General features: G+C 39.3%; 1 protein-coding gene across 7 annotated transcripts in view; it reads right to left on the reverse strand.

Annotated features, from left to right (window-relative positions):
* The window catches only part of ndst2b (N-deacetylase/N-sulfotransferase (heparan glucosaminyl) 2b), an 80,439-nt gene that overhangs the window by 22,493 nt on the left and 42,337 nt on the right, over positions 1-15,609 (reverse strand). Inside the window, exon 1 of one of the 7 annotated variants that reach the window (XM_036572557.1) lies at positions 4,471-4,512. The exons of the other annotated variants lie outside the window; for them this stretch is intronic. The gene's annotated coding sequence lies outside the window, so the exon portion shown is untranslated. Of the gene's footprint in view, positions 1-4,470; positions 4,513-15,609 lie in introns of those variants that run through there. 7 annotated transcript variants of the gene reach the window in all.

The following is a 15,609-nucleotide window of genomic DNA, read 5'->3' on the forward strand; positions in this document are numbered from 1 at the left end:
TCTTTCTGGATCAACTACACCTAAAGTAGCTAGGATGGTTAGTGATAAAGCTACGCTATCTCTGCTTCTCAGCCTACGTTCTTAACAACGCGCCCTTCCCAACACAATGGTGTGCAGGCACATGTGTTTTGGAGTAAAAAAGGTATAACATTACATACATACTGGCAAATACGGGCAAAACCTTTACATTTCACTCACTTGTTAGCCTGAATGTCTTGCATGATAAAATGTAACAAATACTCAAATAGCAATTTCAGTACCAAAACAGTGGCATCTCGTACTTGAGTTCCCGTACACGTCTCTATTATACATCACAGCTACAAATAAAAACAATCTTTGTTTCAAGCACCTACTGTCTGAAAAATGTGGCTAAAAGCGGCGTGAGTGAAAATGTTACAACTTACCCCACTAGCGGGGTTAACTGTAACAGACTGAGAAGCTAGTTGTAACACTTGCTAGAAAAGTGGGGTAAATTGATGCAAACGTAATTAATTAAATACAGTTCTGTTGTTTGAACCAGATAAGCTTTCCAACCTAAATATTAATATAAGCCTAAATGTTAAAATATATACATCAAAATACATGTGATTAGTGTAAGAGTGTGTCAAACGCTTGCAAACTTATTTTTGCCCATGAAGTAGAGCAGCAAATATCATCACAACAGAACTGAAATATGCTTTATTTGTACAATATCCATAGTACATTTTGATGGATCTGAAAAAGCTTCCAAAAAAAAAAAAAAAATAACAGTTTTGAATTTGAATAGGGGAATATGGACTTACAACTAACTCATGTCAACTAAATGCACAGGCCTGTCAGGTGGTCTACATTTTTGCCCCCGAGTAAATTCATAGATGATGTTGGGAATTTGAGAAGCGGACCAAAAACATGTCCTACTTGAATCTGTATTTACTCTTTTCTCCTGCACTGGTCTGCGCCTTACGCTCCTCTACACGACATGGAAGAGAAAAAAAGCGCAATAACTGTTCCAGCCATGAATCCATGGGGGTTGGATAATGTAAGTAAAGCAGTCCCATAATCCCATGCTTGTTTACCTATCAGTACTGTTAATCAAATACTGAGCAAATGCTGGAATGATTCATAACATAAATCATATTTTGGATCCAGTGTTTTTTAAATTGGATTTTTGGAAAGAGCAGGAATAAAAGACTGGGGGAAAGGGTTGGGTTTCTATACAGTATTCAATTTGAGCAATGTCATGAAGGTTTAACTTCAGAGGCCTGACTAAAAGCCTGTATAAGCGTGCCTTTGTGTTTCTGAATGGCCACACATACACTACACTTACAGCTCCTCACAATGAGAAGAAATGGAGGCAAGTACTGTAGAGCACCCAGACTGATTGTTTATGGACTAACACTAAGACTACTGTACACCAGAGACAGAAGAGAAGCTGATGACTGTGATGAAAGGAAAGAAGGAAATGAAGGAATCTGGGCTGGTAATCCTCTTAGGAAATGGATACATTAAGACTGATGAGAAAAGACAAAGACATATTGCTGGTGAATCAACATGATGAAGTAAAAGTTTCTAACATTTTCCTAAAGCTTGGGTTACAGATCATGTCGTACTAAAGCTTTTATTTCCAAAACAATGGTTGAACCATTTTTTACCGTTGCCAGTAATTTTGAATCATTTTTATTGGTCCATTCATTATGAAGCAAGGGCAGCAGCTGTTTACAAATGGTGTAAAAACATAAAAAAACAACAAATATAAAAAAACAACAAAGACAACATGGATAACCCTAGAAACAAGCCTACTACTTGCCTGTTGTCTGTGCATTATCCCTTCAAGAGGCTTTACATGAGAAAGCTTAAAGGGTGATAATGTTTTGGGGAGTTTTAAACAGCTTGTTTCATGGCAACCATTTAAACAGCCTCACATGTCAAGCATTACAATGGGATACAGTGTTAACTGGGTTGAATGTAGCAATAACATTCACTGTGAAGCACTTTTAAGCCTCACTCTCATACAATCCCATAACCACATCTGAGGGCTATGAGCTGCACTTCAAGGAGGGAAAATGATACTCTTACATTCCATTCAAATTCAAATTCTGTCTGTGAGTAAACTTGCAGAAACAACACGCGGCGGCTTCTCGAGGCGTTCCTTAAGACTAGGGCAAAGAGAATATATGAGAGAGGAGAAGGCAGTGAGAAAAGCAGGCCTAGAACAGAACAACATCAACTGCTTATACGAACGGACTTTTAACGACTCCGTTTTCAAAACTATGTCTGAAAGCATCATTCATCTGCTAGCGCACCGGCGCACATGGGAGGATCGATGCCACAGTTGCAGAAAGTTCACTTTGAGATGGTTTGATTACACCAGAGGATCATTTGGCCATAAGCTATTTTTTCCCCTTCTTCATCCAGATGCCAAGCCCTCTCCTCCATTCAGGGAAATTGATTTCCTTTGAAGACAAAGGGGAGGAGGAAGGCCCAGACTGTAGCAGCCCTGAATGCTAAAGAGCACTAGGGCAGAGTCTCAAATAGGCCAGTTAGCAGAGCTGAACTAGATCAGGGGTTTCAAATCTGAAGCCATTCATCACAGGATTCAAATGAGAGTTTTGTCATATGAAGGCATTTATGAAGGTTCACGTTGTCTGATTTAAGCTGAGAATGCTACAGACTACAGGCTTAAAATATGAGAAACCCTGCTCTGGTAGAGTACATGCAGCACATATGCACAAGTGTTTGTATGGGACTCTTGCCTTTGGTGAAGTTGTTTCGGCAAAACTCTTCTATTGCATGTGGTTGCCCACGTTTTGTTATAAGGTAATTTGTTGTGATATTTTATTGCTGTAGTATTTTAGTTATTTGGTTATTTTTCCAGTGTACTCATTTGCATATTCCAGCAGCCTGCTGAAATGAGCATTTAGTTCTCTTATTAGGGACCTTAAGTACTGATGGCTGTATACATGGCTACAGCAACCAGAAATAAATCTGCGTTAACAGAATTTTTGAACATTTGAATATACAGGAAAGTTAAAAAAAACTGATCAAAAATTATATTAACATTTTGATCAGAGCTTCTAATCTGTTTGATGCAAAAAAGGTAACACAAGGTGCATCCAATAGTTTACTGAATCTTCGTTTCCTCTCTGATTTCCTTGATTTTACACGATCTGCAGCTGACCATCATGCAGGTCTGCGTCACTACCAGATTAGGCACAATGACACAACTACCAGATTAGGCACAAACTTGAAAGGAAGTTTAAGTGAACTATTTGGACGCAGCCTACAAAAGACTACTGCAGGCTGGTAGAGAAGCTCCTCTGGTGTTGGGCAGCAGATATTAGGCCTTATTCACACATGCTACCTTTGCGTGGTGTGAGTGATGTGACAGCGTGATCGCTACAGCTTGAACACACTGGCCTTTCATACTTACAGCGTTTGAGCTGCAGAGCGGAGCAGCGAGAAAGTCATATTTATATTTATATTAAAAATTGCGGGAAAAAAAGGCGCTGGCTCTTCCCTAAATACCACACTGCTTCAGTGCAGTGTCTGGGGCGCTCTGCCACTTCGCACGCGCAGCCTGTGTGTAAGCACTGAGCAGTTAACATGGGTGCCGAAATGAAAAGCAAGACTTTTCGCGTTGCTCACGGCATGCGGATGCAGTATGTGTGAATCAGGACTTACACAGCACAACTATAGCAAATAGGAAGCATCAGAGAAAATTAAAACCAAATGCCACTGAGCAACAATTTTGCCACACTGGTGAAACTGAGTGTTTCACTGTCCTTTGCTCACCTGATGACATTCAGTGGCGTCCAAAAGTCTGAGACCACTGTTGAAAATGGCTCTAATATATATAAAGTTTTTCATTAAAAATAATATTATCAGTATAAAAATTTGAGTGAAAAATAGAATCTTTGAATGAAATGTATGTTTACAGGAATTTCAGAATTTCTGAGCATTTAGTACTTTCCCAGTTTTCTTTACTGACAGCGTACACTCGAGCTGGCATGAACTACTGGCTACTGAGGCGGCAAGCATTCAGTAAAAATGTTGTGCATACGCAGAGCAGCACAGTCTTTTTTTCATCATCATAGCCATCGCTGCTACCTATTTTATCTTACAGTACAGTCAATCAGAGCAAAGTAATAAGTAGAGTTATTTGGCCAGATTAGTCTGGTTCATATACTAAACAGTTTATTGTTTTCACAAACTGTTTTGTAACCACAGAGGGGAAATTAAAGAGTAGTTGCTGTGTTGGCAATGTAGCATATCAAATAATCTCAGATAAAATAGTCTACTTGCATAATAGGTTGGACTGTCTGATATGTTGTTCATGTTTGAGTGATTCTAAAACAAACTTTTAATAACAAGGGATTCAAATTCTTATTTATCTTGAACAGCAATAACCCCCAATGCTGACCAAAGCTTAGTGGTAGGTGCACAGTTATGTAACTGTTATGAATATGAAACAAGATGTCATGCAAAACTCACACCAAAAACCCAAAGGAGAGTGATGTGCAGATGCAGTCATTCTCCTCATTTCCAGCAGCCATCCAAACTCCAGTGAAAGCCAAACCTGCAGTGAAAGGTCAAATAAACCTTCTCTCTCTCATTTATGACTTCTTGTCTCCAACTCAAGAGCCTCTTATAAAGACATGTTTCAGAGACACCCCTAGGGAAATGACCCTGAATATGGTAGAAAGTCACAGAGCTAGAAGAGAGGACATAAAAGAAACGCTCCATCAATACAGTGGACAAGCCGTAATTGTATCTCAATGAAATGATGACTGCATACAGGGCTCAGACTGAAGACTCCCGCTGTCAAGAAATAAGGCTACAGGCAGACGCTGTCAATTAAAAGGCCTGGGCTCAGTAGGAACTGTCCCTATGATGCTACTGGGGAGTGGACAGAATGGACACAATATCTCCCCATGGTGTTTTACATCAAGCCATGTGGCATGAGTAGATCCTGATGATCAAACCCAAGAGACTTTTCTTCTAAAATTTAGCTGATATTTCTCAGTCTCTTTCAGTTTGTGAGTTGGTCTTTGCCCCATGGAGGAGAGAGAGATAAATGTCACTGACAGTTTGAGTGTAGCTTTAAACTTCGCCCTATGCTCAAAAACCTTATTAAAACAATCTTTCAACTGCATTTATACTGTACTGTATGATATACATCATCCTTTAAAGGGGATTAGGGTTAGGGTTAGGGTTAGGGTTAGGGGATTTCCACTGGCTTTTAAAAATGGTTGCATAATTCAAATCATTAAGATGTAAACAAAGTCATTCAGAGTTATTCAATGTGAAATGTACCATTGTAGATTTACCTCTGTTTTACTACTATCAGCAAAAAGACGTGGGGTTTCAGGGGTCATTTTATTAAATACAATTACTATAGTTGTGTTATAGACATCATAGCTCCTAGGATTGGTGGGATTCTCTTTCAACAGCACTGGTCAGCATTACCTGTCTATTACATCACTGCTGTAACAATACATCATGACACAATATATTGCGATGCAAAAATGTGACAACATGCATTGTGGAGATGGATGATTTTAGCTGCATTCTATTAATTATATTATCTAATGCAATAGCATTGATTGGACATTAAAGTTTGCAATCAGCATAACTCACACCAGCACATTCAATCCATTACATTATTCAAACTGTGGCAGTTTACGAGAGAGGAAATTCTCACCACCAGTGACTACAAATATGAGTGTGAGAGCAAGCTAAAACAGGTCGCTAAATTATGGATGTTACAATTTTTGGCCATAATTATACACATCAGATGAATACTTAATTACTTATAATTAATTAAATTATCCCATTCAACATCAAATGATATACTGACTGCTGATATGTTGGTCATCTTTAATTTGTGAGAATATATAATTGTGAGCCCAGCACTGTGAAAGCTAATCAAATCATATCCCTGCACTCTTGTTCACACTAGATCTGCTTTAGGTTAAAATTTTTGCCCTAACCTCTGATCTAAACCCCTATGAGCAAAAACACTCTGTAGACCCAGAGCCTTGATATGTTAACCCAGCAGCCCTGCCAAATCACCACCTTTCCCCATCTACACACTTCTGAAATGCCAGCCTGGGAGCACGTGTGTTGGCTCCGATTTTCATCCGACTCCACTGACAAATGTCAAGCCCCACACCTCCATATGCCCGCAGCTGAGCCTTACATCTCCCAGATCCAGAGACGACAAAAGAAGCAGCCTCAGTCTCCAAGAGCAGCTCTGAGAGGAGAAGAACAAAAGGAAAGACACATTTCCACCTGTCAGGCTTGATCTGGGTGGAGGTGTGGATTGTGCCTTACTCCGCAGAGCTCTCTCTCCAACAGTGGACAACAGCCAATTCATATGATACATTCTGCAGCAAGATCAGATCAATGAGAATAGAGTCACGCTCTCCTGACTGCAGCTATAACAGGAAAACGACTCTCTCTCTCTCTCTGTCTCTCTCTCTGTGTCTCTCTCTCTCTCTGTCTCTCTCTCTCTCTCTCTCTGTCTCTCTCTCTCTGTCTCTCTCTCTCTGTTTCTCTCTCTCTGTCTCTCTCTCTCTGTCTCTCTCTCTCTGTCTCTCTCTCTCTGTTTCTCTCTCTCTGTCTCTCTCTCTCTCTCCCTCTTCACGTGTAGAAGTGAAATGCCTGAAATGTATTTGTTCCAACCTGGAAATCAAATGACTGAATCTATAACAAATATGCAGGAAACGTATGAAATGCAGGTAAAAAGATACTGTTGATCGTAAAATGAATACTTATGGTTCAAAAATACTCTCAAAAATAATTCTGTATTAATAAATTCTGTATTAATAAAATTCTATTGTTGCAGTTCATTAACAAACTACTGTTAATGAACTATATTTTCAGACTTCTGCAATTATTGTTAATAATAAATCAATCATTGAACTATTAGTGTATTTTAGCATGCTCTATTTTATCCCTATCTTATAAAGGCCACTTCTGGGTATGAATGATTTCATCACGGTTTACCCCTTAAACTGCCAGAACCTACTAGCGGGTCTTGGCATCCATTCCTTACTCCTGCAACTTAAGAACAGTTCTCAGCTAGAATGCCATATTAATTTATGATCTAAAATTACACCATTGCCTCTTCACGCCTCTATGTTTCAGCAGTGGCCTGAAGCCAGTCTCACAGGTTGGCTTTAGCAGAATCCGTGAACGCTTCACAAACGCTCAAAGGTTTGCTAACAAACACTCCCCACTGCTTCCTGCTTTATCTCCTGTTAAACACTGATTCTTGTTTGTAGAGTATTTGTTAGCACAGCACACAGCAGTGTGTAAAAGGCCAAACAAATGTGTCCTCCCTTTCCTCACTGGAGAAATGTCCATCCCCTGCTGAAGCTAGAGGGACATCTAGCCCACCACTGGGCTCACTCTGATGGTGATAAAAAACAAATAATTAAGTTTGCTTATTGAAAACTGGATACTTATGGTATTGACTGAATTGCTTACAGACAAATACTACACAGAATAACAAAATGCTGTAATTCAGTAGCAAGCTTTAATTAACAAGTATTCAGTGTTTATCATGTTGTTTACATTATACACATTGTCTGCATGTACATAATCTTAACTACCGATACAGAAATAATGTTTTATATAGATTTTTTTTAAGATTTAAAAGAAGATATCAGAAACAGCATCGTTCAGAAATCTGTATTAAGGGTATCAGTACTGGTATCAGTCCTGGTCCTGATGCTGGTTATATTTACATTTCAAAGCAACTGCTAATAACATGTAATTCAAGTCAGCTGGCAGTAGTCAGCATCCAATAACTTGGTTCAATAGCCCAGCTTGATGCACTATACTGTATGTATGCCTGAAGCAACGATGTAGCTGACCGGACATGAAGTCCAGTGTTAACGGGGCTTTTTGAACAGTAAGCATCACACTACAGCGAAGAGGGGGGATGGGCATCACATATGCAAGGCTGGATGCTAACACATTACCGGAGTCGTGGGAGCAGTGTTAAGTCTGTCGCCATGACAACACTGAGGGGCGCTCTGGCAACAGGGCAGTATGAGTTCTCTGTCTTTGTGAAAAATCAGACATTTTGTCCTACTGAGAGAGAGACACGCACAAAATCAGCTTGACCCATTTGGAATGAGTTCATTCACCGTATTCACGTCCTTAGAAATACCTAACTCACTTATTAATGTGGTTGAAGTGGTGTGCGTTAACGGCCCCCGAGGCCTGGAGAACATCTGATGCAATATCGTAAGGAACACTGTCACAGTGAATAAGGCAGAATTTGATGGAAATGAAAAATGAATCGATTCATTAAACCAAATCACAGACGTGAGCTCTAAGTCATCTGCTCAAGCGTTCAGCAGCAGCCTTCTCTTAGAAAGCATTTTTAGCTGTGGCATGTGGCCTGTGCACATCTGCCAGTGTGAATATGTGTAAACACTTACTTTTATTAAAAGAATTTATAGCCTGCGCTTGCTTTGTTAATGTTTTTGCCAATGTTTTTTCTTAACAGAACCTGCCCTGAAACAGCCTTTTAGCCAAAATTCACTGGATGATTTTTTTGGCAGGTGAGCAGACGAATGCATCCATAAAAGCTATCATGCCAGGGTAGTAAGGTGGGTTCAATTGAGTGAAACACTGAAATATTCATGACAGGCCCACAGCTCAACCACTCACTAGTTCAGTAAGGCCTTGGAACTAGTGACAGGACATTAGTGAGCTGTCACACAAAGATGAAAAGGGCTTGCAAGGCTTAGATTTAGGTCTTAGAATACGTCCAAATGCAGGACATCAACTGATGACTAAAGCAATGAATATGAAAGTCAGATGTGGGTCAGGGAAACTAAAAATGTCATCACAGGTAACTTGACCTTGTAATGAGACTGAGATGTACAAGGTCATTCTCAATTTCAAAGCAATCTGTACAAATGGTGAGACCTTACAGCTGAATGGAATATGTGGAGCTTAATATGTAGATAAAGGATGGTGAAGGCTGGCTGAGGACTGGCATTTCTCTGTGGCTTGCTACTGTCCAGGATCCTGGGCTTTCAATCCAGTGGATATAAAATAGATATAAAAATGACTGAAAACCAGCACACTGCAGCTAAATAGCCTTCATCAGCGTGCCATGCACTATAAACCCATGTAAATAAGGTGTGGTCCACTGTAGTCCTACAACATAGTTTAGAAAACTATTACGAAAATGAAAACTAGCAGTAAAAAAATGTGCTTGTTAACTGTAAGAAAAAAAAAAATAAAAATGATCAAATCTATAATGTTCCCTGCAGAACTAACTGAAATGAAATAGAATGTTTTTGTTTTTTTCTGTGTTTGAATTGAGTTTAGAAAGGGATCCCTTCTGTGTTTGGCCATCTTTAAGGAAAGCTGGAGCTAAGCCAAGCTCAGACTACTATCGAGTTAGTATTAACACTTATCAAATGCCCATTGACAGCATTAATCATAATACTAAAAACTAGTAGTTAACTGGTTCATACGTAATACCAGTTGAAATTCTTAAGGTATTAGTTTCAGCATTACTGTTATTCTGGTATTTAAATAAATGCAGATGATACGACATACAAACAGTGCAAAACATGCTGATTCCCTCACCCTTTGAGTTGCAACCTGAGTTGCACGTTAGTCCAGTTTGTTTTCAAAGGAGCAGACATCAGAGTGTAATGAGTTAAGGAGTTAACCGGGGGAAAAGAGAGTGGAAAGAGAAGCCAGCCTCTTAGCTGTTAGCCATTAACCCAGCATGGAGACTAGCCGGCTTTCTGTGTGTACTGCCTATGGCGCTCCTTGCTCAGCCAGATGCTTCAGGCGATGCCGCAGTCTCGGCCTACAAACAGAGAGGCTCCGCAGCTTCTCAGCTCAAACTGAATGTTGCGAACAGCTTGTAATATTTACTAAATTCCAGCATTGTCCCATGACAGATGACAAATGGCTTTGGGATGTAAAACAACATTCAGCATCAGTTTTGCCAGGCTCAGAGAAGCTGCTGTGGGCTTTACATATACTCGCCTTTATCTCATTAGGGTTAGGAAGCAATATTGACATCTGTCTATATATTGTTCATTTCTTTTTTACTATTTGGCCCAATAATAATAGACTACATGAACAAAAGTTTTTCTTTCAGTGCCGCAGGTGTATAAAATTAAGCACCTAGCCATGCAGTCTGCCTTTACAAACATTTGTGAAAGAATGGGTTGTACTAAAGAGCTCAGTGAATTTGAGTGTGGTACTGTAACAGGATGCCACTGTTGCAACAAGTCAGTTAGTTGAGTCAAAGTCACCAACGCTCTGCTGACCCAATACTGCAGAGTTCCAAACCTGCTCTGGCATTAACATCAGCACAAAAACTGTGCGACGAGAGCTTCATGACGTGGGTTTCCATGGCCGAGCAGCTGTATGCAAGCCTTACATCACCAAGCACAATGCCAAGCGTCAGATGGAGTGGTGTAAAGCACTACGCCACTGGACTCTGGAGCAGTGGAAACATATTCTGTGGAGTGACAAATCACGCTTCTCTATCTGGGTTCTGGGTTTGGCGAATGCCATTACCTGACTGACTGAACTGTGCCAACTGTAAAGTTTGGTGGAGGAGGGATAATGCTGAGGGGGTTGTTTTTCAGGGGTTGGCCTAGGCCTCCTAATTCCAGTGAAGGGAAATCTTAATGCTTCAGCAGACCAAGACATTTTAGACAATTTTATGCTTCCAACTATGCTGTGGGAAGAGTTTGGGGAAGACCATTTTCTGTTCCAGCATGACTGTACTCCAGTGCACAAAGCAAGGTCCACAAAGGCGTGGCTGGGTGAGTCTGGTGTGAAAGAACTTGACTGGCCTGCACAGAGCCCTGACCTCAACCCCATCAAATATTTTTGGGATGAACTAGAGCAGAGATTGTGAGCCAGGCCCTCTCGTCCAACATCACTCTCTGACCTCACAAATGTTCTCCTGAATGAGTGGGCAAAAATTCCCAGAGACTCACTCCAAAATCTTGTAGAAAGCTTCCCAGCAGAGTGGAAGCTGTTTTAGCTGCAAAGGAGGACCAACTCCATGTTAATGCCCATGGATTTAGAATGGGATGTCTTAAAAACTCCTGCAGGTGTAATGTGTTGGCATCCTAATACTTTTGTCCATATAGTGCATTTTAGATTTTCTTCAGTTGTTAAATATGGTTCTAAAACTAAACAAAAATAAAAACTAATTAAAGTTTGAAAACCATAATAACGCTGGATCAGACTCTAAACCAATTTAATGGCTTCTGTCCATTGTTTGCTTCCCTGTAACCCACAGCCACAATGTCACAACTTCCGATTACACTTTGGTGATCTAACACTCAAGTTTAGTTCCTTTTTGCTCTTTGGGTATAAAATCTTGGACTAAATTTCAGTTGCAAAGCTACTGAAGTCTTTTGGCATAAATCAGGTGGAAGATAATAAAGCAAATGTAAATGGGCTGTCAGCTGAAGAGAGTTCATTAGGATATGGAGACGTGAAAGAGATTAAGCTGTAGTCCAAGATGTCTGCTGTGAAAAGCAAGCAGGAGGTCGAAACTAGTTAACTTGTTAAAAAATGTCTACATCAGGGCCAAAAACTGCACACGGAAGGAGGCAGGGAGCAAAACCAAAACCTGATCTTTTCAACATTTTGCTGTCTATTTAGTAGTGATGCACACCAGGATTTTTTTTTTGCCTAATTTTGATTCCCATTTTCTTTACAGTCAGACTGTGTGAGCTAATGAACATATGAAACACACTAACACGTTCAGTATTTTCTATCAGTCAAAGTCACAATATTAATAACATTATTTGCTCTTTAATGGGCCAAACTGGCATTTTAAAATCTTAAATTCTCAAAAAACACACATTAAATAAAATGTGACATCGAAATTAAGAGGAAACTCATTTACCACAATACGCCATGCATAATTTTGCTATGACCTTTTGGCATACTGAACTGTGCAAAAGCCACAGACCACTTTCATTTGCTTAATTTCCAGCCAAAGGCCATTATGTATAATATATATATATAATATATTCATTTTCAGTTTCAAGGAAAAGCAAAAAACTTGTATTTAACAGAAAATTACACAGAAGCCTCAAAAACTAGTTTTTTCATTTTTAGTGGGTCCTATTCTTTGCTTGATACAGCTTCCTTTTCTTAATAGACTTGCTTTCAGAAAACTGCAGGGATATTTTTCCACACTTTCAAAGTTTAGTCTTAGAAGCATTTTCTGCTTCTCACAACTCACATAACCCTAAACACATTCAGTGATGTGGGGTGGACAGTCCATTTAACACCAGCAGCTTATTTATTTGATGTGCAAATAATACATTTTCTTTCTCCGTTTTCTCAGTAACAGCTTCTTGATAGCTTTAAGTGCTGTTTTTTTTTCTGACAGCAACAGTTTTGGTGTAGTTGTTCTCTGTACTCTCTAATAATGTTTAACTCCTGTTTTGCAAACTCTTGTTTTTGACCGCTTTATTTTGCAAATAGACCATCTTACATCTATTCTCCTCAAAAATATCTCCTGAATAAATGAATAACTTGTACCCAATGGCTGTTCTGACTGGAGACAAATGAAGGGTGCTCTCTGACTTTTGCAGCAGCATTTACAGTGCATGTGCACGTAATGTAAAATTGTAACACAGATTGGCAAAAATAAAAATAAAAAATTGGCCGATTTCTGATGGTGTGTTCGGAGTAACAATCTGCTGATTTTGATCTTGGCCATTTCTGACTGTGCATTCCTAATATTTAGCACTGTAAAACTACATCAAAACTACTCCTGATAAACAAAGAATTCTGTTAAGTGGAAAAGTGTTAGAAGGGTACGCTTGAGAGTGAAATACAATCATGCACCAACAGACACATACACCATGTTCCAAATTATTATGCACACATTTTTCAAAAAATAAAAAGTTAATTCAAAAATTATATTTACAGATTAAGTTACATATTGATATATGAGCCCTTCTTTGAGATTATTTTAAACATTCTCTCCTCCATTGAACTCCATATATAATTTCTGTCTGCATCTTATTTGAGGATGCCAGTATTGCTTCCAACAGCTGCTGTTTCGAGGTATACTGATGCCCACCCTCATGGATTTTCCTTTTAAGGATGATCCATGGGTTCTCAATAGGATTGAGGTCAAACCATGATTTTTTTTTCTTGTTTTATGACCACAGCAATCAAGGAGTCAGTGGTGTTTTTGCAGTATGAGATGAGGTGTATTGTCCTGCGTGAAAATTACTGTGTTTCAGAAGGCTCTATTCTTCTTTTTATACCATGGCAGAAAATGGTCAGTTAGGAACTCCACATATCTTGCAGAGGTCATTTTAACACCCTCAGGGACCCTAAAGGTACCTATCATCTCACTTCCCAATATTCTGACCAAAATCATCACTCTGCTACCTCCTTGCTGACGTCGCAGTCTTGTTGGAACAGGGTGGCCATTCACCAACCATCCAGAACTCCATCCATCTGGACCATGCAGTGTAGCACGGCATTCATCCATGAATAAAACTGTTGAAAATTAGTTCTCTTGTATTTCTGAGCCCACTGGAAACATTTCTCTTTGCAAGCTTTGCTTAGTAGTGGCCAAAATACAGCTTTATGCATAACTGCCAGCCTATGGTGGATCCTGCATCGAGAGGTTCTTAAAACTCCACAGTCACCAGCAGCTTCAAATACCTGCTTGCTGCTAAACAGTGGTGTCTTTATAGCTGCCCTTTTAATATCATTAATTTATCTGACTTTCCTTAATAAGCCTTTAACTGACCGTATTCGTCTGTGCTCTGAATCGCTTACATTGCTTTTGACAGTTTGATGATCTCTCTTAGTTTTTGTGAAATATCAATTATTTTCATGCTTTTTGCAAAACATTGCACTATTCTATGTCTTTCATTTTCAGAAAGATCTTTCTTCTTCCCCATATTGCATGAGAATTTTGGATTTGTCTAATCATGTGGAACTAAACCTTTAAGGTTCCCTTTAATCAAGATCACCTGGAAAACTTGTTAACAAACCTGCTGGAGATTGATATTAGTTATATAAAAAGCTATGAGAAAAAACAAAAACAAAGCAAAACATATTATTTGACTAATTAAAACCTAAATTCTCATTTTACTGAACTGCAAAATACTTTGGAACATAGCGTAGAATCCCAGGGATCATTTTAGATAAGAAACTAAGTTTCAAACTGTTTATTTATGTTTATTATAACAGAATGTACTTCCTATCTCAGCTAAAGCACATGTCTGACAGGTTGCAGCTTGTTCAAATTGAGGCGGGCAGAACTTCAGCAAGAAATACAAAAAGTACATCACACTGATTCTAGCACTGGCTAAATGTGCTTTTAAGTACTGGTTATCAAGTATGTCTGCATGGTTAATAATCCTGCACCAAAGCTGTACAATACAGACAATATATTAGTACTAGGGATGGGATTATATTGCTATGCATTAGCCTTGCAAATATGTTAAAGCTGTAGTGTGTAATGTTCGGGGATTTGGAGATCTCTCTGGTGGAAATGTGTAACAAGTGGACAAACATTTTGTAATGTCAGTTGTGCCCTGGACCCCTTCCCCGAGAGGATGAACCTGATGATTGTGAGCATGTTGAAAGAATATTTCGAAGATAACTCAAATTTGGTAAATAGTACATTTCCGAGGATGTAAGTGAATTATTTACAATTGTCATCATATTTTCATCTGTATAATGTTAATTTTGCATTTGAGTCCTAAACATCGAAACATCAAAACAATTTATTATTGTTGGACTACATGAATACCTAGATTCACCAAAGCACCCACAGAAACACTCATGCGTGATCGGTCAATATTGTAATAATGAATAACAAATGATATATTGTGCAGCTTGTTATGCACATTCTCACATTTCTGGATGCTCGTTTAAAGTCCCAGAAAGCTTAACTACAGACTCAGTATACAACCTACAACAAAACACAAATCAAAGTCCTAACTGTTTTATCCACCTCAGTCTGCCTTTGCACACACATTTTAAAAATGTATTTATGCACATCGCAGCGCTACATCAGTGACTCATAGTACTGTGCTGACCTAAAAAAATAAAAAATAAAAAAAAAATAAAACCCCCTAACTCTACTGCTGGAACCTTTCACTGGGTGGTGAGAAAGAAGACAGGAGAAAAGGATGAAGAGAAGATGACAGGGCAAGAGATGGTGTGGTGGATGGATAGGTGGGTGAATCTACACCCCCTGCCTGCTCTACCTTGTCTGATCAGATCAAACGAGTGCACAGCGCTCCTGTGAGATTAGCCTGTGAGGTCGGGGACCGGCAGTGTAGTGGCGCAGGATTCCATCTGCCACTTCTGTATTCACGCATACAAAATCTGCAAATCTGCTCTGATCTACACCTACAATTTCCCATCATCCTCTGGGAGATAAGCACCCTGTGGTATAGCCCACGCTTTACAGGTCAGGTGGAGGCTACTCTTTATTCCAGTCTTGGGCAGGGATCGCTGCCAGTATTATCACACATATAGCATATAGGCTGACCAAACAGCATATCTTTTGAAGATTACTTGATCCTTTTGTACACATATTATATATATATATATATATATTCATTCAGG

The sequence above is a fragment of the Colossoma macropomum genome, unplaced genomic scaffold (genome assembly GCF_904425465.1).
Source record: "Colossoma macropomum unplaced genomic scaffold, Colossoma_macropomum, whole genome shotgun sequence".
Classification (NCBI taxonomy): domain Eukaryota; kingdom Metazoa; phylum Chordata; class Actinopteri; order Characiformes; family Serrasalmidae; genus Colossoma; species Colossoma macropomum.